The sequence below is a fragment of the Ovis aries genome, chromosome 14, assembly GCF_016772045.2.
Source record: "Ovis aries strain OAR_USU_Benz2616 breed Rambouillet chromosome 14, ARS-UI_Ramb_v3.0, whole genome shotgun sequence".
Taxonomy (NCBI): Eukaryota; Metazoa; Chordata; class Mammalia; order Artiodactyla; family Bovidae; genus Ovis; species Ovis aries.
The window spans coordinates 6255321-6279212 of NC_056067.1; the positions used below are offsets into that span (position 1 = coordinate 6255321).

A 23892-nucleotide genomic window follows, 5' to 3' on the forward strand; every position below is an offset into this window, starting at 1 on the left:
CGTGTGCCGTGCAAATATGCTCCAGAGCTCAGGAGCATTGCAGCCCCCAAATCATCCAGTAACACTATAAACACCAACCCCTACCAGGCCTGCAGCCCCAAACCCAGAGACACCCAATATCCAGATGGGAGTTTGGGCAGGGATTATCATGGCACTCTAGGGAGGCCATGCAAGAGGAGTTTGGAAGCAGAAAGCACAGGTGCATCAGGCTAAGTGAAGTAAGTCAGACAGAGAAGGGCAAATTCCGTATGATCTCACTTATAGGTGAAATCCAAAAAATATCAAACTCATAGAAACAGAGTAGAAATGTGGCTGCCTGGCAGGGGCTGGGAGTAGAGGGAAATGGGAATATGTCGGTCAAAGGCCACAAACTTTCAGCTATAAGGTGAATAAGTTCTGGGGATCTAATTACAGCAAGGTGACCAAAGTTAACTGTACAGTCTAACCGTAACAGAAACGACAACAAAAATGGTAATTATGTGAGGAGAGGAGCTGTGCACTAACCTGATTGAGGCAAACATGTTGAAGTATATACATGTATCAAATCATCAGCTTGTACACAGTATATCTGTGCAATCTTACATGTCAATTTTATCTCAATAACGCTGGGAAAAACCCATGAAGCAAATACGCTATAATGGAGCAGAGAGGAGACTGAATCAAAGACCTTCTTCCAGGAATGTTGACTCTGAAGGTTAAATGCTCCTTGTACCCTAAAGCAAAAGTTGTTCATGTCTGACTCTTTGTGACCCCATGGACTATATAGTCCATGGAGTTCTCCAGGCCAGAATACTGGAGTGGGTAGCCTTTCCCTTCTCCAGAGGATCTTCCCAATCCAGGGATCGAACCCAGGTCTCTGGCACTGCAGGCGGATTCTTTACCAGCTGAGCCCCAAGGGAGGCCATACTGAAGTGGGTTGCTGTGCCCTTCTCCAGGGGATCCTCCCAACCCCGGGATTGAACCGAGGTCTCCCGAATTGCAGGCAGAGTCTTTACCGTCTGAGCTTTCAGGGAAGCCCTGTACCCTAAAAAACATTGTGGAATTGCTGTTGTATTTTGCACCTGCCCATGACTTGGCACTTACTGTTCCCTCTTAGGGAGCTACCAGTGGCCCTTCTTTGGGTGGTGGACCCCTATTAACTGTTCAGTGTTCTCAACCCTCAACTCCTGCAAGAGGCTCTCTGACATCCAGAATCCGAGGGGCCTCCCCCTGTGCTGGCCACCACTCTGGACCATCATCCCACTCCGTCACTCACACTTTCACGCTTGTGGGCATGTTCTCTTGCAGACCATGTGCTCTTTAATAGAAGGGCTGTGTCTGTCTTATCTCTCTTCTACACTTCTGTGACATCATGACTACTCGATAAGCATGTATTGATGGCAAACTCATGTATTGATGGCCAACTCTGGTTATAGCACTGCAGCTTCTAACCTGTGCAGGCTCTGATCCTCAGCTATACCTCAGGGCTCTCTGGAACAGTGGGAAGTTGATTTCTCATAGCTGAACAATGCTCTCCTTTGCAAGATAGAGACTGCCAGGCTCTGAGGGAGATCCCACTAGAGGTGACATCTGTTCTCTTTGAACTTGGCTGTAGATGAGGGGGACTAACAGGCCACTGACCCTTTCAGAGGGAGCTGCATGCCAGCCAGCAGGAAACTCAAGGTGCCAGCCCTCTACGAAAGCCCCACTGGACTGTGACATTGCCCTTCTTTCATCCCATCCAAGGTCTGGGCACACACTGCTGCTTCTGTCCAGACTGCTTCCCGCCTCACACTCCACTAACACACGTCTTTAGCCTCTAGACTCTCTCCTTTAAGTTCCCATCAATTCTTTTGGAAGTCTTCCTCATCGTTGTCCTACCCTCTCCTGAAACTTTGCCCCTTTCTTTCAAAATAAAAGTGTCCCATTTTGTAATTATACATCCATGAATGTGACTGTCTAACAAAAGTCTGTCCTGTCCTCTAGACCATAAACTCCATGAGCGCAGGGACCATTTCTGGTTTCGTTTTTAATTTCCTGTACATAGTACAGTATCACGTGCTTCTGCTCAGTTGCTCAGCCTTGTCCAACTCTTTGCAACACCATGGACTGTAACCCACCAGGCTCCTCTGTCCATGGGATTCTCCAGGCAAGAATACTGGAGTGGGCTGCCATTTCCTTCTCCAGGGGATCTTCCCGACCCAGGTCTCCAGCATTGCAGGCAGATTCTTTACTGAGTGAGCCATCAGGGAAGCTCAGTACAGTATCTACTAGGTGCGTAAAAGTGATCAGAATATTGAATATTAACAAACGTCCCTTTGTACTCATTGTGTTGGTATGGCATACTACACTATGTATACTCATTATGTTGGTATAGTATACTGTGTTTCTCTCTAGACTTCCTGAGCCACTGTTGCAGAGGTCTTCCCAGCCTCGACTGCAGGCAGATGGTGATGAAGTAGAAGTACACTTCAGTATCTCCTCCTAAACCAGCCTATAAGGCACGTGCAGTCAGCCTCCCTAGCTTAAAGTCCCAGCTCACTTCAGACTGCAACTGGGATTATCAAATGTGATCAACCACCCGAATCCGCCAAATATCCTCAACTCATTTCTGAAAGAGAACCCTGTCTGTCCATGTGACAATCCCAGCAAGTGTCGATCTGCTGTGGGGACCGCTGCCCTCCTCTCTTGGCCCCAGTCTTGGGCACAGAGCCAGGGACTACTGAAGAACGCAGACTCAGGCCTGGAGCCTTGAGCCCCAGGGCTGCTGCTACGACTGTCCAGTACCAGGACCAAGGCTCGGTACTTTGCCGCATCAGGCTACCATTGACTCAGCTGTAAAACCGGAGGAAGTACCTGCCTCAGAGTTTTGGTATGAAGATGACATGATTTAATGAGTGTATCATGCTCATCTCAATATAGTAACACGTTCCTGTAACGAGTAAATGCACTAAGTCAAAAAAACAGTATCACCTGTACTGTTTTAAATTTCATGATTTTAAGTTACGTGACTATAGTTGATTGTATTCATGATCAACAGATGTCCCCTCTCCCCGATCCATCATCCTCTGACCGCTTTTCACCCAGTAATGGAACGAGATCAGATATGATCATGTTCCAGCTCACGCTGAGGCTATAAGAGGTTCTGGGTGTTTCCACTCACCTTCTTGAGCTGCTGCCCCCCTATGAGGGGAAGAACATTCTCCAGGTGTTGCCTCTGCAGCCTGGGTCCTAAAATGGTCAAGGCCAGTTGAGCCACAGCCAACACGCAGACCTGGCAACAAGAGAAACAGCAAGCTCGTGGTTGTAACCGCTTGTATTTAGGGAGCTGTGTGTGATATTGTTGCAGCCAAATACTAGGCAGTGACCCACACTTCACATCATCCATCTCATACAGGTGTGCTTTGAAGGGTGCAATGCTCATTTAGATGAGCAGCTTGTGGTGGTGCTTGTAAAATAATCAGCCATGGGATTTAGTCATTTATCTCTTATGTGGTTGTACTACGCTCTTTCCTGTGGTCAATAGCGATGAATAAATCTTGCCACCTCTCTGGAAATCCCGTGGCTTATCGCCTGTGGGGGATGAACATGTGTTGAGCTCAAACTAGTAAGTGTCTTGAGGGTCTTTCTAGAGGAAAATATGAGAAACTTGCCTCCAAATATGAGGCCTGCCTCTGGTGGTATCAAAGGGAGATGTTCAGGATGAGTTAAAAGTTCTACCCTCTGAAAGGCAATTATACAAAGAGAAAAAGAAAGTCTGAAGCCACCCTTTTAATGCTATAATTTTCCTAGTACTTACATGACCCATTAAAAAGAAAAATGACATTAAAATAATTTTAAAGGTTTTGGCTTAAGCCCACTGGAAGAAAGAAATCCCCTGACTAAGAATCAAGTTCTCATTACTTGGGCTCAGCCTGCATTAAGGATGGACTCCTGCCGAGATGAGATCTGGTGACTGGCTCCAGCTGAGAACGGCCATGCTGAAGTTGATATGGCGCCAACCTGCCCATCGTGGGTCTTACACGGCTCTCTGCCCTGCGTGTCTCTTAAGGGCCCTTCGGATGGAAATCTGCCAGATTCCTTCCTGCAATCAACCTTTATTTGGGGTTCGTCCCTGCCTGTTTTCCTGATGCTAGTTCTGGCCTTTTATGATGTTTTGGTCTTTTTTAAGTAAATGTGTTTACATGGTCTAGCTCAGCCATTAGCAGCTGATCAACGGATGCAGTAACTTTTGTTTTTCCCCCGTCTTTTAAAGTTTTTATTTTTGTATTGGGGTATAGCCGATTAACAATGTTGTGATAGTTCCAGGTGAACAGCAAAGGGACTCAGCCACACACATACATGTCGGATGCAAAAACTTTCTCACCGATCATTGCTCCTTGTATTCTATTCCCCACCCCGCCGCCACCGGTTTTAACCAGTTTCACCACTGTTAAGGGGTAAGCTTGGGGATCTTTTGGTTGGCCATAATCTGTTAAACTGATAAAAATATTTAACCCAGTAAGTGACAAGATGTTGAGGAAGAAAACTGATACTTGAGCTCCTGGGTTTTCAAGTAATCCTGGTTTCCTTTCCATCATGTGACTGTTCTGCCTAGAAAAGTTTGCAGGATTAGGGTACCAGCAAGTTACTGGCCACCTGTCAGGCAGCTGTCAAGAGGTAACGATTTTCAATCACTGCCAAGCAGGTTCTGGGCTTGAGCCAGTGACCTAGGAAAGAAGTCTCCATAGCCCATTACCAAACTATCCCTCGGGGCCTTTGTTTCCCGACTAACACCCTTTCCGATAGAACTCCATTTCTGTCATTGAATCTGTCAACATGCCCACACATCCCTGAAGGATGAAATGAATTTGAACCACAGTGTTGGACAAACAAGCTCAAAAGTGAGTTCTTCAGAAGGAGGAGCCAATATTCCAGACACTGATCCATTTGAAAAAATGGCTTTGGTTGCCCCCTTGGAGCTTGTGTGGGGGTAGGAGTGGGGAGGAGACAAACCAGGAAGTTGTTATATAGTTTACTGCATGGAAAATCTTAACTTCCAGATTCTAATCTTTCATGTTTTCAAGAAGATGAAGTCTGCATGCTGGTGGCTGAAACTCTTATCGAGATTAAAAACTGAATCCCTCCGGAGCATCCTTCTCCCCTCTGACCAGGTTACCTGTGAGTTCCAGTGTGATTGCATTAGGAAAACACAGTTTCCTAGCATTTAAAACCCTATCTATCTATGTATTTAATATTTTTTTTAAAAAAAGTTTTCCTTCTGTTAACCGTGAGCCCACAGTGAGTAGCAGAAGCTTCCTGTGGTAGGAAACAGCTTATCTCATACTTTCTATCCCACTAACATCTACACAGCTCAAACTTAGTTGGAAGCCCACTATTACTTTTTTTAAAACTTTGATAGTGTTTGTTGTGAACCAGCCCAGAAAATAAGTATATTTTACGTGAAGCTACATTGAGCCTATCCTGGTAACTTGAAGGAAGGGAGTGAGGTAGGGAGTGAAGGAAACCCATTCCCCTTGCCAGGAGTCAAAGATAGGGTGTCAGAGCCCCTTTGACCTGCCCCCATGTCCAGTTTGAACTTACTGAGGCTTTATATGCACATAAAAGGTACATTGTAGTTATCTAGGACTACAAGATAGCCACATTTTCTTATACAACACATACCAGCCTTGTCTAGAGGTGAGAGGGAGCAGGTAAGGGTTTGTCTTCAGTAAAGCAACCACATCCCAAGTCAGCATTGACAGTTCAGTGTCCAGCTGTGTGACTCCAGACTTTGGCTTCAATTTGAAAACACTTTATTTTCCCCTGCTCAACAAATCTAATACACGAGGCTTGCCTTTCCTGGCCACAGAGACTGCTTCTTGTTCCGCTATTCTGGAGGATGTGTGATGCCTTTAGGAAGGGTACCCATCTCTGACACCCAGAGATTTATTTATTTATACACGGGCATGCATGCTAAGTCACTGCAGTCGTGACTAACTCTTTGCGACCCTACCAACTGTAGCCCACCAGGCTCCTCTGTCCATGGGATTCTCCAGACAAGAATACTGAAGTGGATTGCCATGCCCTTTTCCAGGGGATCTTCCTAATCTAGGGATTGAACCCAGGTCTCCCTCCAGCTCCTGCATTGGAGGCAGACCCTTTACACAACACATCCTATATTCTAAGTTGGACCATCCCAGACATACCCTCCAAACTCAGTGAAACCTATCCAGCCATTTCACAGAGTATACTTAACAGATACTTAATTTTCTTAAAAGAACTACATAAACCATCCAGTGGAATTCTTTTCTTTTATTCATAGAGCCTGAAAGGAACACAGGTGATTTTCCAGATATTTTTCTCTTGCCTAAATCTAGGCAGAAGAAGCAAAATAATGACTCAGAAAAAAACAAAAGAATGAAGTTAATCAGGTTTGTAATTTAAGATGAATGAATTCAGTGGTGTGTGAGTTAGAAACATTTGACACACCAAGACTGACAGCCTCTGATGTTGTGGCTGAGGAAGTGTATCTCAGTGACCTCAGAGTTTTTGTTTTCAACTAATTATTGCTCTTTGCATGTATAATTAAACCTGGACAATTAGAATGTAGAGGCTTTCTTACTAAGTTCCTTTTCTTTAGTTTCGGCACCATGAATAACCGAGGCGACAGTCTAAGCTAAAGTGATGCTTGAAAAATCGTACATTGCCCTAGAGCCTTGATTTCAGTTCACTTCAGGATCTGTGATCCGTACCTGGGTTTGTGCAGTAACTCTGCAACCTAGATGAGTCATATAGTGTCAGCTTAGCTTCTGTTTCCATCAGTGGGGAGGAAAAGCAACTTCACGGGACCATCCTGAGTTTCAATGAGATAAGGTGAACGCAATCACTTTGTAAACTGTATACACACTAGATAGAAGTCAGTTGATGTTTTTATTATCTCAGCCAATCTTTACAATTGCTCTAGAAGGCAGAGAAGGCAGATAAGTATTTCCTTTTCATAGATGAGAAATGGGGCACTGCAAAGGTTAACACACTGTGGCTGGTAAATGTCAGAGGTCAGACCTGCACCCCAGGTCCTTGAGTTCTGAGATGACTCTTCCTTCCTCAGTGATTCTAAAGCTTTCCTGAACACTGGACTCAAGCTGGGGGAGCTTGTTAAAGACACAGATTCCCATTCTTTCCTCTTTACTTTACTCCCATCCCTGAGATACTAACTTAATGGACCTGAAATTGGTTTTAAAAATCTTGATTTCTAACAAATACTTCAGATCATTCTAATGCAGGAAGGCCATGAACCACATTTTCAAAACACTCAACTGTTACAGCATGTTATCTCCCAGCATGGAGTCCAAAAAGGACAATCCTTTGGAATTAAAGAAATTTCCTATTTGCTCATGTGAGGATTTTGGATAATTTTTCTTGGAGAGTTGTTGCTCGGTCTCTAAGTTGTGTCCGACTCTTTGCAGCCCCTTGGACTGCAGCACCCCAGGCCTCCCTGTCCTTCACCATCTCCCAGAGTTCCCTCAAACTCATGTCCATTGAGTCAGTGATGCCATCCAACCATCTCATCCTCTGTCATCCCCTTCTCCTGCCCTCAATCTTTCCCCGTCAAATCAGAGTCTTTTCTAATGGATCGTATCCTCACATCAGGTTGCCAAAGTATTGGAGCTTCAGTTTCAGCATCAGTCCTTCCAAAGAATATTTAGGGTTGATTTCCTTTAGGATGGGCTGGTTGGATCTCCTCACTGTCCAAGGGACTCTCAACAGTCTTCTCCAACACCACCGTTTGAAATCATCAGTTCTTTGGCTCTCGGCCTTCTTTATGGTACAACTCTCACATTTGTACATGACTACTGAAACATCATAGTTCTGACTAGTACAGACCTTTGTCGGCAAAGTGATGTCTCTGCTTTTTAATACACTGCCTAAGTTGGTCGTTGCTTTTCTTACAAGGAGCAAGTATCTTTTAATTTCAAGACTGCAGTCATGTAATAGTTATTATTACTTCCATCCTTAATAGGTAGTAGCTACTGTGCTAAATGTTTTACATACATTATCTAAATGGAGCATGATGAAACCTTGGTGCCACTGGATTGTGCAACTCTATGCAGTAAGTACTTTTACCCTCCCTGTTCCACTGTGAAACATCTGATCGCCAAGAGATAAATACATCCCCAACAGCTCACTATATAATAAGTAGCAAAGAAAGGAAATGCACCTAGATCTGTTTGCCTTCAAATATGAGCAGTTAGCCGCCTTATTCTATATTTTAAAAAATAATTGAAGAAGGGAAAAGAGTTCTGTACAACATGAATCTCTAATTCTGACAAAAACACAATATGGTTGGAGGTATAGAAAAAGGGTGATGGCTGACTTTAGGTGCATTCTGTAACCTGGTTTATTCCAATAATGGACAATTTGTCGTTAGAGGCCTAGCTTGGTGGAAGAAGATCTCTGGAGTGGGGTAGGGTCTCAGTTATCTATTGCTGAATAACATATTACCCCCAATGCAGTAGTTTGAAATGGCAGACGTTTTCTCTCACACAGTTTCTGCGGATAAGCAATTTGAGAGCAACTTAGCTGGCTTCTTCTAGCTCAGGATCTCTCAAGAGGTTGCAGGTAAGCTGTGGGCTAAGGCTGCCATCATCTGAAGCTTGGCAATCTGAAGCAGGGCAGCTGGAGATTCTGCTTCCACGGCAACTCACTCCCATGCCTGTTGGCGGGAGGCCTGAGTTTCTCATCGCCAGTGTCTCTATGAAGGGCTGCTTGAGCGCCCTCCCAACATGGCAGCTGGCTTCCTCGAGAGCAGGCTACCCAAGAGAGGGATCAAGACAAAAGCTGCAATGCCCTTTTATGACCCAGCAGAAACTCATCATCACTTCTACTTCATCCTATTAATTAAAAGTGAATCACTTACTCCAGGACACACACAAGGGAAAACTAGGCTCTGCTGCTTGAAAGGAAGAGTATCAAAGTATTCATGAACACATTTTCAAAACTACCAAAGGTGGGATCGACTGAAATAAATTCATGATCTTATTATTTTCCCTGCGCCAAGTCAGTTGTTCTCTGCTCTTGCTAAATGTGGTGACTTCTATCTATTCACTCATCCATCTATCCATTGATATCCATCCAAATACGCATAGGACTCTTTCTAAATTCCAGATTCTTGGAGAATACCAAGAGAGTCATCCTCTGCCATTAGGAACTTGTCATTCATGAGAAGGAAGGATGGTTCATACAAGCACACAGTTAAAAGTAATTTGAGACAATCTTTATTAAGTGTTTTACACAAGGGATAGCTTAGATGTTCAGGGACTGGGGACAAGAAAATTTCTAACTTGAAGAGCAGGATGATTCCTTACAATCTTACCTAAAATATGCTCCCTTGCAAATACTAAAGACTCAAGCTCATACGTAGAAAATCAATAAAAACATGACCTCTCTTCCTCTTCTTTCCAGTGTCTACTACTAACTGATTAAAATTTCTCTCTGCCTTTGTGAACCAGAGTCCCTTGGGAGGGCATGTTGACTGAGCTGTGGAACATTTTGGACCCTGAGACAAGAGAAGCCACTGAGATAAGAAGCCCACGCAACTAGAGAGGCGCCTCCTCTTTCCACGACTAGAGAAAAGTCCAAGCACGGTCACAAAGACCTGGGGCCGCAAAAAACGAATGAATGTTAAGAAAGAAGCTAAGCACATTGTCTATTCCTCGACTGGTCAAAATTCATTTTTTGTGCCTGAATATCTAATTCAAAGTTAATTATCAGTGAGGGGAAAAAGAAAAAGCCTGTATGTTGTCAAGTAGCTACAGAGAGGAAACAGGGTGACAGAAAGTTCGTGGGTCTTATCGTCCAATTCTGCCACATACTAATCCGTCCAAATGTTGGAAAGGGTCTTAGTAGCCCAACTCCATGATGGTCAAAGCTGAGTTCATTCTTAGATCAGACATTTTCTGAGGTTCTGGTGATGTGAGCTCTACCATCAAATGAATCTTAGTCTGGGTTGGGTGGTCGCTGGCATGTATCAAATAATTACCTTGAGGAAGTGGATAAATGTAGACACAAGTGCTCAAGGCAAGGAACCAGATGATGAGTGTACACAGCCCGGCTGTTAACTAGGTATGTTGCAGGGGAGGCAGGCGATGGGGAGGTAGGAGAGAGAGCATGCCAGGCAGAGAAGGGCCTATGCTGTCGCCTGGAGCGTGGGGAGGTCTGTCTGCCCACAGCCAGCTTATCTGGGGCACAGGGAGGCAGTGAAAGAGCATCAAACCCTGCTAGAGACAAACGAAGGCCCTGCACCTGTGGCAGGGCTTTGGCCACATGCCAAGAGCTGGTTTTCCCTCTGAAAGGTAATTAGAGGTGGTAGACTGGACACCCAGCACAGAGGGCAGAAATGCACCCTGTCACCGAGAGTAAAGTGTGCGGTCACGGAAGAATAGCCTGTGATACAAGCCGGCACAGCAGGGCTCCTGGCTGGTCATTCTGGGTGACATCACCAACCTCTCGTGCTTTCCCATGAGGGTGTCCAAGTGGCAGGCCTGCTATCTCGTTTTACCATCCCTGTCTGCTACGTTTCCCACAGTCACTTGGAAGAGAACATTTGTGTTTTCTAGAATGACTTTGTCCTCACCTGGAGCTTCCCAACTGCTCTAGGTCTCGACTCTCATCTCTAGACTCAGCTGTGCCTCTGAGGGGCTGGCAGTGTTAAAATGATGGGGTGTCTAGGGCTGAGGCATGGGACTTTCTGACGGTCCAGACATGCCATGCAGATATGTCCTTATTTAGAAATTCTCTGCTTGAGTGGCATCTTCGCTAAGCAGCCCTATTAACCTCTGGTAATCTGACCAAAAAACCCATTTATTTATACATGGGCTGATTTTTTTTTTCCTGCATACGAACATACGTGTCTGCCCTGAGCACTCTCTGAGCCAAGGCTGAAAGTCAGTAAGTTGAATTCGTTCAAAGTGAAATAATAATGGCAATAATAATAAAGCACAGCCCACCCCTCCCCCAACAGCAAGGCTGTCTACACGATTATGAGTGGTTACATTTTGATTTTCCAAGCTTGCTGCAAATGGGCCTGAATCGGACTCGATTTCCCGTCATAATTGCTTTCTGCATGAAGAGGTCTTTTCCAGAACCGTGGGCTGCTGTTTTAATGGGAAGGCTGTCTATTTGTATGTTAATAGTTTCCTCTAGGTTATTGGGCTTGTTGATAGAAAAGCCCAAATCAGATGCTTCTCTGTTTTCAAGGTTTCCTGTTAATCTCTGATTTTTTGTGCCAGCACGAAGTCATTTCATCCTCTTCTGCTCTCAGTCCTCTTAATAAAGCGTGAAGGATGGCGACACGCCTCCTCTCAGGAAGCAGGGTTGTGCCAGGACACCCTCACCTCGCTGGCTCAGTGGAGCTGCAGCGCCCAGGTAGTCCACAGATGAGTTTCCCAGGTAACCCATCGGTCAGCTCCCGAGAGGCTCAGACCCAGGTCTGCTGCCTTTGCTGAGTAAGGTTGCCTGCCAGGTGAGTGATCATTGCAGCGAGACCATGGCTGAGATGAATCTGGGCGAGACAACCAAGATCTTGGTGTTAGAAAAGGAGCAGGCCAGCCTGAGTCCGGACTCTGCAGGCGAGCTGTGCTGTCATTCACAGCCAGTCCCAACCTCTCTGACCTTCAGTTACCTCCTTGCTAGAAAAAGAAGCAGGAGCCATCATTTTCCTGTATTCCTTATCTCTTATTTAGCCTGAGGTCTGATAACACAGTGTCCAGAAAATGCCGAAAGAGTTGTTGTTTTTCCCAGTTTCCCTGGAACAAAGTTGTATACACAGTAGGTGCTTGAAAGCAATTACAGACAGAATGACCACACAGATTAGTCACCACATTTATGAAGCGTCTGTTATAGCCCAGTACTTGGGCTGAACACTAGGACCATGGGGATGGAAGTGGTCCCATGGGGTTTTTCTTTTTCCTGAGAGCTCTTGACCTGTGAGGGCTGGATAGGTGCAGGTCGGCAGCCGATGGCGACGAAAAGAAATAATTCCAATAACATGCAGTTTCTTAAAAGTATGGCCCAAGAATCCTCTCATCAGAATCTCTCAGAGCCTGTGTTTAAAAATACAGACCCTCGGCCGCCAGTCTGGATTTATGGAATCCAAATGGGCGGTGGAGGGCCCTAGGAATCTCTTTTTTCCCCCTCAGGATCTCTGAGAACTCTAATTTGCCTTCCTATTCGGCAGGCCCAGAGACGTGCAGGCTGGGAGCTGGGTGTGAGCTCCTGCAAGGTGGGGGCAGCTACAGCCAGGGTCTGGGGGCTTTGGGGAAGGTGTCTGAGGGAGGTGACCAGGCAATCGAGTCGTGGGGAACGAGGGCGAGATGGCGGGTGAGGATGGGCTTGCCAGAGGGAAAGGCACAACACCAGACTATGCTGGAAAGTTCCAGAAACAGTGAGCAAAGAGACCCGAAAGAGAAAGGGGGCCCAGGGAGGCAGTAGAAGGAACTCAGACCTTATGGAGCATATTTTGCAAAACAGTAACACAACCAGATTTTTTTTTTCAATTGAGGAATAATTGACGCAGACTATTTTATCAGTTTCAGGTATACAATATAATAATCGACATTTGTATACATTGCGAATAGGGCTTCCCAGGTGCCGCTAGTGGTAAAGAACCTGCCTGCCAAGGCAGGAGATGCAAGAGACATGGGTTCAATTCCTCAGTCAGGAAGATCCCCTGGAAGAGGGCAGGCAACCCACTCCAGTGTTCTTGCCAGGAGACTCTCATGGATAGAGGAACCTGGTGGGCTACAGTCCATGGGGTTGCACAGAGTCAAACATGACTGAAGTGACTTAGCATGCATACCCTGCGAAAAAATCACTATGATAAATCTAGTTAACGTCTGTCACCACACATAGTCACCAAAACATCTTTTTTGTTTCCCTATGATGAGAAATGTTGAGATCTTCTCTCTTAGGAACCTTTAACATGTGCAATAAGGTACTATTCTGATTTCTTTTTAATCAAGAAGAAGCATTGGATTATTCTAAATACAGTCACAACACTGAATGAACAGAGCTGCAAAGAGATGAAGGGTTGAGTGGCATTTGGCAGACATCTCCAAGGAGCCTGCAAGGAACCCTTCACAGCACTCGTGAGCCTAAGGGCGTCGAGAGGTAAGAGGGTGTTTAAACTGAAGATGGCCTCTAAATCTCCGTGGAAAAAGAAAAAAAAGCCCAACAGGGAAACAAGGGGGAAAGGCTACAAGTTCATGGACAAAATTCTAAAAAGCATTGTTTGTACCTTTGGATTCCTTTCTTTCCCTATTGCCTCTGAATCTCATTTCTTGTTCAGCTCTCCACATTTCTTTCTGGGTAAAACCCGGGACACGGGATCTGTCAAGCGTATGTTGCGAGTGGGGTGGGGTTGACTGGGCCGGGCTTGGGAGGGGGTGTGAAGGGACAGAGAGAATGGGATTTGCTGGGCATAGCTTTGCAACTTTGCCCGTGCTGTGGAACTCCCCAAATTCTTAGCTCCATCATGTACTAATAATATAAATAGTAGGTGTGGTTAATACGAGATGTCTCCCAGGACTATTTCAACGGTTGATATAAAGAATATAAAGAGCTTAGCATACCCATCCTTGGGGAACGCTGGGTAAATAACGGGAAATGGCAGCAGTGATAAAAGCCATTCTACAGATATCGTTTCTTTACCCCCGGGGAGCTGAGCCTGGAAGCTTTCCAATCACACTTTTGCTTAGAAGAGTTTTGGCTGGGAAACAACCGAAATTGGGACGGTCCCCCCAGCAGTGGAAGGCGGTCCCTCTGCTCACGACTCATGGGAAAGGGCAAAGGCTCTTGTGATGGGGCCCCCAGCAGGGTGACTGGCCGGGGCAGGGGGCCTGGCTGGCCATCCTGGGAAGTGTCAGGAGATCCCCGCTCTGAGTGGGGGAGTGCCTCACCCAACCTGAGCCTGAGTCACGCTATGGGGCGGAGTGTTCCTGGGAAAGCCGAGCCTGTCGTGACAAAGCCCCCAGACTCAGAGCTGAGTCACCACCCCCTCAGGTCCCTGGCCCCTCTTCCCTTCCCAGCCCACTATCCCCCCGCCCTAACCATGCTTGTTTCTGGGAAGGCATGAGGCAACGGTTGGCCCAGACACACTGGGACAATGAGAGCCCCAGGAAGAGTTAAGTGATCCTCCCCAGAGTCTGGCCATGTCTCGGCTGGGAGAACCAATGGCACTCAAGAGTCTGCTGTGCACAGACCTTGATAGGATTGGGACTCGGGATGGACAATGATCCATAGAGTGGCCAGCTTGCTTCTGTAGGCCTGGGACTGTCTCAATTTTAAACCGAGCTGTCTTGGGTCCTAGAAAGCCCCTCAGCTCCCAGCAAAGAGGGGACTGGGTCCCTAAAGGGAGAGGGTTCTGGGCAAGACCCTCATCTGTGCCACAGAGTTGCTGACTGTGGGCACGTGCTGATGCCTGATATGTACCCGGGTGGGTGCTTGCTGTGTGCCGGGTAATACTACGTATCCCTGGTAAACCCTTGCAACAACGCCACGAGGCAGGGACTCTGATGATCCCCATTCTCCTGATGAGTAGACTGAGTCACAGGAGGAGTGAGCAACTCTATGAAGGGGTAGGAGGGCCAGTGTTGTGGCGTGAATCTCGGCAGTGCGGGTCTAGACCGAGCCCAGTCTGAATTTGCTGCCTAGATCAATACACACACACACAGACAGATACAAAAACAGACACACTCATGTACAGACACACTTACACACAGACACACAGGTAAACACAAAGACATATGCACAAAATCACACATACGCATAGACACCCTTAGACACACACACACACCCTGGGGTCCCATGCAACACAGTATTTCAGGAAATCTCATTTCAAAGAAGCCTCGTCCAAAAGTCAAGAAAAACTAAAAAGGAAGAAAACGGGATCTTTCCTTTTGTCTTCTGAAAACCAGAGAGAATCTAATTAATAAGCAATCCTCAGAAGATGGCTTTTCCTTCATCCCTTGCTCCCCGGTCCACAGCTGCTCCAGACCCTCCACTCTTCTAAGCTTGCAAAACTCTTTCCCTTCTTCTGTTTTTCTCTTTGCCTTAAAAAAATATCCCCTCCTTTCTTGTCTACCCAGCCCTACCCTGGGGTGCCCCGGCCAGCAGCAAGGCAGCCCTTCTCCACTCCATCCTGGAGCCTCTCGCCAGGGCTCAAGTGGCCTGAGACAGACCCTCCCTCAACAGTGCAGACAGGATTCGCCTATATGCAAGGTGAGGACCCTCACCACTAAACCATCTGGTTCCCCTAAGCCCGGATGCAGACCCCCGCCCCGCCCAGGGCTTGACCGCCGACTCTCCCCCAGGCCGCTGCCAGGACCCTCGGAGCCAGGGTAATCCCCTAAGACCCCGTTCCAAACCTGCTTGCTCATGCCTGCCGTCTGACTGTCTGCAGAGCCCTTCAAAGGAGGCCTGCACTCATCTTGTTTACTGAGAGCGGGATTCCAGCTCCCTCCTGGCCTGGGGTCCTCCGCCCTGAGTGTGCCTCAGAGCAAACCACATCTGGGCCTTGGCAACACACTGCTGTCCAGGCTACATGTTGCCAGTTCCCTCGGTCTCTGGTCCAGGCCCCTGGGTGGCTGTGCTGCAGGGTGACAACTGAGGAGCCTGTGTCACTCAAGCCATGGGCTGGCATCCCTGAGACCACAGACAGGGAGATAAAGCCAGTAGCACTCACATCTCAACAGAGCGGAGCACCATACCTACCAGAGGAGATGCGTAAGACGAGGTGTGGTTCCCTTGGTGTACAAGTATCGAATGCCTTTTGGATGACAGACGCTATCCTAGGTGCTGGGGTTACAAGGATTTATAAAACATCGTCTCAGCCCTTGTATAGATAAAAACCCACATGAAAGGTGGTCGTGTGAGCAATGGTGAGGACGGAGCATTAGAATCCAGTGTGGCGGTGATTGCTGTGGATACCGGATCACAGGAGAGAGATGCTGGAACTCTCCTCTCTTCCCCACCTCCACTTCCGCCTTTCCCTCCCCTTTCCCCTTTTCATCTTGAGAAAACTGTAAATCCAGATGCAATGGTAAGAACTGAATCAATTGTAGATGATTCAATTTTTCTGTTCTTCTTAACAACAACAACAAAAAACCCCTGCACACATAAAGATATAAACCAATCATTTTATCATCAAGTAGCCCCAGTTCAGTTCAGTCGCTCAGTCACATCTGACTCTGTGACCCCCATGGACCACAGCACGCCAGGCCTCCCTGTCCATCACCAACACCCCGAGTTCACTCAGAGTCACATCCATCGAATCAGTGATGCCATCCAACCATCTCATCCTCTGTTGTCCCCTTCTCCTCCTGCCTTCAATCTTTCCCAGCATCAGGGTCTTTTCTAATGAGTTAGTTCTTCATATCAGGTGGCCAAAGCGTTGGAGTTTCAGCTTCAACATCAGTCCTTTCAATGAATATTCAGGACTGATTTCCTTTAGGGTGGAATGGTTGGATCTCCTTGCAGTCCAGAGGACCCTCAAGAGTCTTCTTCCACATCACAGTTCAAAGGCATCAATTCTTCGTTGCTCAGCCTTCTTTATGTTCCAGTTCTCACATCCATACGTGACTACTGGAAAAACCGTAGCTTTGACTAGACGGACCTTTGTTGGCAAAGTAATGATTCTGTTTTTTAATATGCTGTCTGGGTTGGTCATAGCTTTTCTTCCAAGGAGCAAGTGTCTTATAATTTCATGGCTGCAGTCACCATCTGCACTAATTTTAGAGCCCAAGAAAATAAAGTCTCTCACTGTTTCCATTGTTTCGCTGTCTATTTGCCATGAAGTGATGGGACGAAATGCCATGATCTTCATTTTTTGAATGTTGAGTTTTAAGCCAGTTTTCCACTCTTCTTTCACTTCATCAAGATGTTCAAAGTTCCTCTTCACTTTCTGCCATAAGGGTGGTGTCATCTGCATATCTGAGGTTATTGATATTTCTCCCAGCAATCTTGATTCCAGTTTATGCTTCATCCAGCCTGGCATTTCGCATGATGTACTCTGCATATAAGTTAAATAAGCAGGGTGACAGTATACAGTCTTGACGTACTCCTTTCCCTATGGAACCAGTCTATTGTTCCATGTCCGGTTCTAACTGTTGCTTCTTGACCTGCACACAGATTTCTTAGGAGGCAGGTCAGGTGGTCTGGTAATCCTATCTCTTGGAGAATTTTCTACAGTTTGTTGTGATCCACACAGTCAAAGACTTTGGCGTAGTCAATAAAACAGAAGTAGATGTTTTTTCTGGAACTCCCTTGCTTTTTCTATGATTGGCAACTTGATCTCTGGTTCCTTTGCCTTTTCTAAATCCAGTTTGAACATCTGGAAGTTCTCGGTTCACGTACTGTTGAAGACTAGCTTGGAGAATTTTGAGCGTTACTTTGATAGCATGTGAGATGAGTGTAATTGGGCAGTACTTTGAACATCCTTTGAACTTTTCTTTGGGACTGGAATGAAAACTGACCTCTTCCAGTCCTGTGGCCACTGCTGAGTTTTCCAAATTTGCTGGCGTATTGAGTGCAGCACTTTCACAGCATCATCTTTTAGGATTTGAAATAGCTCAGCTGGAATTCCATCGCCTCCAAGTAGCCCCAGAACCAATGGCAACTTGGTAAATTCCCTCAGATGAATCTCTATGTTTCTCTGAGCAAAAGTGTCTGTGTGCACACACATACACGCATGTAAGTATGTAAGTGCATGGACACACATATATAAATATGTTATTTTCAAAACATTAAATTATCACACTCCCATTTGGAATTGTTAAATTATTAACTAGCAAAAAATAAACCTCATCTCTTTAAGGTAAAAAAACCCCTCTCAACCTTGCTTTAAACAGAGTATTTGAAATACTATATTAAGTTATAAGAATTTGCAATGGGGATTTTTTTTAAATTTTAATTGGAGGCTAATTACTTTACAATATTGTGGTGGTTTTTGCCATACACTGACATGAATCAGCCACGGGTGTACCTGTGTTCCCCATCCTGAAGCCCCCTCCCACCTCCCTCCCCGTACCATCCCTCTGGGTCATCCCAGTGCACCAGTTATGTTGAGCAGCTTCCTTGGCTTTGGAAAGAAAGCAGGGAGGAATTCTGTCTTCCTTTCTGTTAGATTCCAGCTTGGCCCTGGAACGGTCTTTATTTTATAACCACTCCAGGTCATTCCTCCACCGTCATCCTATCGGAGTCTTGCTTCCCTCAGGATTTTTGAAATAGATTTCAAGGAAGTGGAGGTCAATGCAAAGCCTTAACTCACACACTGATGCATTTCACTTCTTGCTGAAGGTTCAGATTCCAAGTAAAGATTCTGTCTTACTATACAGTTAGTCCCGTTTTCTATAGGGCGGGGGAAGGGGGTGGAGATCGAAAAAGAGGAAGCCAAACGGAAGTGTGAACTGATACACAGAAAGCTACAGGGATGTTCGTAATAATCAGAGTAAGAGTGACTTCTGATGATGTACGATGACTATGGTTATTTAGTGCCTAGGGAGTGTGAGGCACCCAGGCTAGGTCTGTAGCTCAAACAGCTACAACAAAAACACAAATGATGCGTCATCATGCTTATTTTTCAGAAGGGAAAGTGAAAAACTCAGAGGGATAATTTAATTGCCTAAAAGTCACACTGTGTAAGAGACAGGACTAGGAAGTCAAAGTGGGTCAGTACAACTCAAAATCCAACCATGTTTTCACTGGATCACAATACTGTTTTCAGTTGGTTTTTTAGATAACACATTGCTGAGGACAAAGAGAACACAAAGAGAAAATATGACTTTGCGATCTGAGAAAAAAAAATCTAAGACCTCACATTTATGTTGAAGCCAACTGATAATGAGACTGACTTTGAGACAGAATGGGAACCTTTTGGTAACTTTTGATCCTTATGTGGTAACTATGGATTCTTGTCCTTTTTCAGGTGGTCGAAAGCTCCCTGGATTGTGAAATAGAAATCTTAATTATAGATCCCCTTGGGCTGTGTTGAATGATAAAATATGGAGACCTTCCTAACAGGCAAGAATCCAGCCATCAGGAGAACTGAATTTCCAACCTCTCCATTTTACTCAAAAGGAAATTAACCTTGAAGTTTTCCCTTCCCTTGTTGCCATAGTTTTATTGAATTCAACCAGGACCCTGCCAGGGACCCTGTCACCTGCTTTATCTCAATCATTCCTTATAACAACCATCTGAGGTATGTTCTAAGATTATCCCATCTATAGGTGGGAAAAGCAAGGCTCAGCATGGTGAGAAGCAGACTGAGTCGTTGGAATAAGCAGCAGCGCACGTGGGACTGGAATCCGCAGGAGTGGGCTAAGAAGGTCTTGGAAGGCTGTCATGGTGGAAGGTCGAATCTAACGTCCACTCTTCTAGATACAATGCCCCAGACCAGACCTTCTCCATCTTTATCTGGCTGGATGGCCATTAAATGCTTCCTTTCCAGCTTTCTCAAAGAAAGCAAGTGCTGGACTTCATTTCGTGTTCAACCCAAGGATGTATGCAGTGATAGCCCCAGAGATGTAGAATTGATCCTTGCTATTCAGATTTTGTATTTGTGAATTTGCCTTTTTGCTGAAATTTATGTGTAGCTCTAAGATCAATACTTGCAGTGTTTTTATAGTCATTCACGGGTAGACAGCAGAGAAGCAAAAGAGTCAAGCTGCCTGATGCATGTGGTTCCAACTGAGGTCAAACAAGATGGCATTCTTGTTTCACTTCTCATACTGTAGACATTGATCTTTTCATAGTCTACGTAGTGCCATGTCTTCCACATTTTTGTGCTTTTTCTTGGTGACTTTTCTGTTTAAATGGGCCCCCAGTTGCACTGCTGAAGCTCTGTGCAGTGTACCTAAGAGCAAGCACGCTGTGACATGTCTAATGGAGAAAATAGAGGCGTTAGATAAGCTTCATTCAGGCATGAGATATAGTACTGCTGGGCATGAGTTCATTGTTAATGAATCAACTATAGATAGTAAGTAAAGTGTCTTTGTCTTTAACCAGAAACACATCAAACGAGGTCATGTGTTGATCAGTTGATGAAAATGTTATGACCGGAGGTTGGTCGGAACCTAGCCCTGAGCTTCCCCTAGGAGCAGTGGTTCAGTGCCAGTGAATTCAGTGTTTGTTCTGACCTTACAGAACATTACTATGGAGAGTAACGAGAGCCAACTGCGTATACAAACCCCATTCATTGCTTCACTATATACACAAACAGGAAAAATCTGAAAACAACATTCTGATAGTAGGGCACTATCAAATTTCAGCTCATCCATACAGTCAAGTTATAGACAGCTGTGAAAACTAAATGATCAGAAGAACTGAAAATTACCACTGTATAGCGCAAATGGAGGGGGCTGGAATACTAAATATGCAAATCCTGTGGTTCAGAATTTACATCATTGGGGCCTCTCTCAATGTACATACATGAAACCCAGTTTGGAAGGAAAGCTTCATCGTGATCATCTTTGCGTAATGTGCTTATAGTGTCTTCTTTATAATTTTTAATATTTTTAAGTTAACTGTGATTCCCTGTATACATTTTTATCTTCATAATCATAAGTGGCTCCAAATAGCTTCATCATTTGACATTAACATATTGCTTATATGTGGATCAAAAGTTTCTTGAATATCCCACCACCAGTCAGTGGTATTTTTTTCTTAAAATGATTTTTAATATTCTTATAGTATTTTTATAATCAAAAATTTGTAACGCAGTCACTTGTTACATTTTTACTTGATCCAATTATATTTTCAACATATTTGAAATTATACATTTATATTCAAAATAACATTTTAATATCCACCATGCCCTTGGAATAGGAAATGGCAAGCCACTCTCATATCCTTGCTGGATGGTCTCATGGACAGAGGAGTCCATGGGGCCACAAGTGAGCGATTGAGCTTGTGCACATACATGCCTCATTACTTTATTATTTTTCCAGATAAATATTGTTTTTAGGCATTCAAATTAATATATGTTCAATACTGGAGCAATTGTTCAGGGTTAAAATATTCTCATTCTTTGTCTTACTCTCAGTTGAATGCTCATAATTTTCTACATGCTTGCCCCTTTCCAACTTCCCTTCTATTCATGGTTTTATTTGCTTTTCATATCATTGTTAGAGACTAAAAACACAGCAGTGCTAAAAGACGAATAAACCCGATTCCATTTAATTTCTCTCCATTAAAATAATTGATTGATCTTATTAAAAGGAGAGGGCTTCCCAGGTGGTGGGCGCAGTGGTAAAGAATCTGCCTGAAATGCAGGAGAAGCAAGAGACGCAGGTTGGATCCCTGGGTCAGGAAGATCCCCTGGAGTAGGAAATGGCAACCCACTCTGGTATTCTTGCCTGGTGTATTCCAAGGACAGAGGAGCTGACAGGCTACAATCCAGAGGATCGCAAAGGGTCAGACACGACTGAGCACACAGACACACATACAGTATATAAATATGATGGAATACGTGAGCGTGACCAAGTGAGGAAAGAAAGGGAGGGACAGACTAGGGATTTGGGATTGCTATACACACACTGCTATACATAAAATATATCTTACTGCTGTATAACACAGGAAAGTATATGCAATACCGTGTGATAGCCTATAATGGAAAAGAGTCTGAAAAAGAATATACATACATATATATATATATGCTGCTGCTGCTGCTAAGTCGCTTCAGTCGTGCCCGACCCTGTGCGACCTCAAAGACGGCAGCCCACCAGGCTCCTCCATCCCTGGGAGTCTCCAGGCAAGAACACTGGAGTGGGTTGCCATTTCCTTCTCCAATGCATGAAAGGGAAAAGTGAAAGTGAAGTCACTGAGTCGTGCCCAACTCTCAGCGACTCCATGGACTGCAGCCTACAAGGCTCCTCCGTCCATGGGAATTTCCAGGCAAGAGTACTGGAGCGGGGTGCCATTGCTTTCTCCGATATATATATACACATACACACATATATGTATGTGTAACTGAATCACCTTGCTGCACACCTGGAACTAACACAACATTGTATTATAGTTCTATTTCTAAAATTAGCTATTGCTAGAGGAGATACATAGATACAGATGTGTTGTGTGTGAATAGAAACGTACGCCCTATAGACATTGTTAATTTTTTAGGCATTCGCAAGTGGAGGTTGTCGGCACACTCACGTTAGCACTGACTGAAGTCTGATGAATGAACGTGAAATCAGACTGCCCCGTGGTGCTAGGCCTGTGGGGCAGCTCTGGCTCCTCAGGGCTCAGCAAGGTCCAATTTCATCACAGGTGGGCTGCTCAGGCACGTGCCTGGGCCTGGTGTGGGGAGCCGCATGTCTGGGCAGGCCCCGGCGCCCTAGAAACCCCTCTGTCCCACAGCCCGCTCCCTCCAAAGCTGCCCCTGCATGCCCCTCCTGAATCCTCTCCTTCACGTCTCCTGCCGGAGCCACAGAGCCACTCTGACAAACGCTTGTCGATTTTATTAGCCAAGCGGATGCGATCGATATCGGGAGATTCTCCCATCACTTTTTCCGTGCCATGAACGGAGGGTGTCTGTCTCCTATCCCATCGCCTGCTCCTTCATCCCTTCCCGCCCACCTGTGGGCATCCTGCCGTCCGTCCAGGAGACAGCCAGCCACCCTTCCCGCAAGACCACATGGGCAGCTTCAGGCTAACGTGGTCTTAGCAGTCAGAGATAAACCAGGCTTAATATTTATGACCCTGCCTTTTGGGAAGGGTTTGCTAAGTTTAGGAAGTCCACAAAAAGGAGAGAAAAAAATCAAGAAACAGATGTTTCTGGGATGTGTGTGCGTGCGTGCACACACATGGAATAGAAAGCCACTTAATTCTGTATATTCAAGTATTTTACTGGGACTTGGTAAGTCTTGATATGAGTCAATAATTCATCAGCCCCACCAGCATTTACTGAGAACATACCATGCACTGCGATTTAAACGCCGATGATGATTCAGACGTGAACAAGGAAGATTAAACCTCTCATGGAGTTCACTTACTCAGAAGAGGAGGCTGATGATAAGCAAGTAAACAGTTGAAGGTTTCAAATGTTTTTAACAACCACAGGGAAGGAAAGAACTAGGATGCAGAAACTGAAGGGAACAAGGACCTCTATTTTAGGAAGGGACCTCTGAAAACGTAGCATCAGGAGGACACCCAAAGGACATAGCCACGGGAAGTCCACGAGTCACAGAAGGCTTTTCAGAAGGAGACAGGTTTGTCTCAAGCATTGCATGAGAACTTCACTCTAGAAGCCTCTGGAAGTTTGGATTTTGCAAGAGAATTAGGTTCTAAGCCATGCACTGTGTGTGATGAATGGACTTCTCTGCCTCTAGGATGGTTCTGGGTATTGAACGGGCTTCTCTGCATCTGGAGATGTTCTGTGCATGCGTGCTCAGTTGCTAAGTCGTGTCTGACTCTTTGTGACCCCATGGACTGTAGCAGCCCTATGGACTATAGCCTGCCAGGCTCCTCAGTCCACAGGATTGTCCAGGCCAGAATAGTGGAGTGGGCTGCCGCTTCATCCTCCAGGGGATCTTCCTGACCCAGGGATCGAACCCGTGTCTAATGTCTCCGGCACTGGCAGCGCCACCTGGGACGCCCCAGAGATGTTCTGGTTACGTATCGTTTGGGGAGAGTGGAGAAAAAGCCACTTCAATCACGTTCTGTGTTTTGTGTCCAGTTTAAGAGCTCCAGGTGAGAAAGGCTCTGGACTTTAGACATCATGACCAGAAATCCAGGTAATGAGGAGAAAGGAAGCTGAACGTGAGTGGCTGGGCCCAGCCTGGCCTTTTCCACTGCCGCTGGGCACCTGACCCCTCCTTGGGAAGGTTTTCAGGTCAAAAGGAGACAACAGACGCTACTCCGTTTAGAGCCTGAGAGCAGGTG

At 45.6% G+C, this 23892-nt stretch overlaps 1 long non-coding RNA gene across 1 annotated transcript; it reads left to right on the forward strand.

Annotated features, from left to right (window-relative positions):
- The first annotated feature begins 1167 nt into the window (after positions 1-1167).
- LOC121816460 (uncharacterized) lies at positions 1168-21192 on the forward strand. Its single transcript, XR_006056052.2, has 3 exons — positions 1168-13128; positions 15105-15237; positions 18941-21192. It is a non-coding gene; the product is annotated as an uncharacterized LOC121816460 (long non-coding RNA).
- The last annotated feature ends 2700 nt before the right edge of the window (positions 21193-23892 follow it).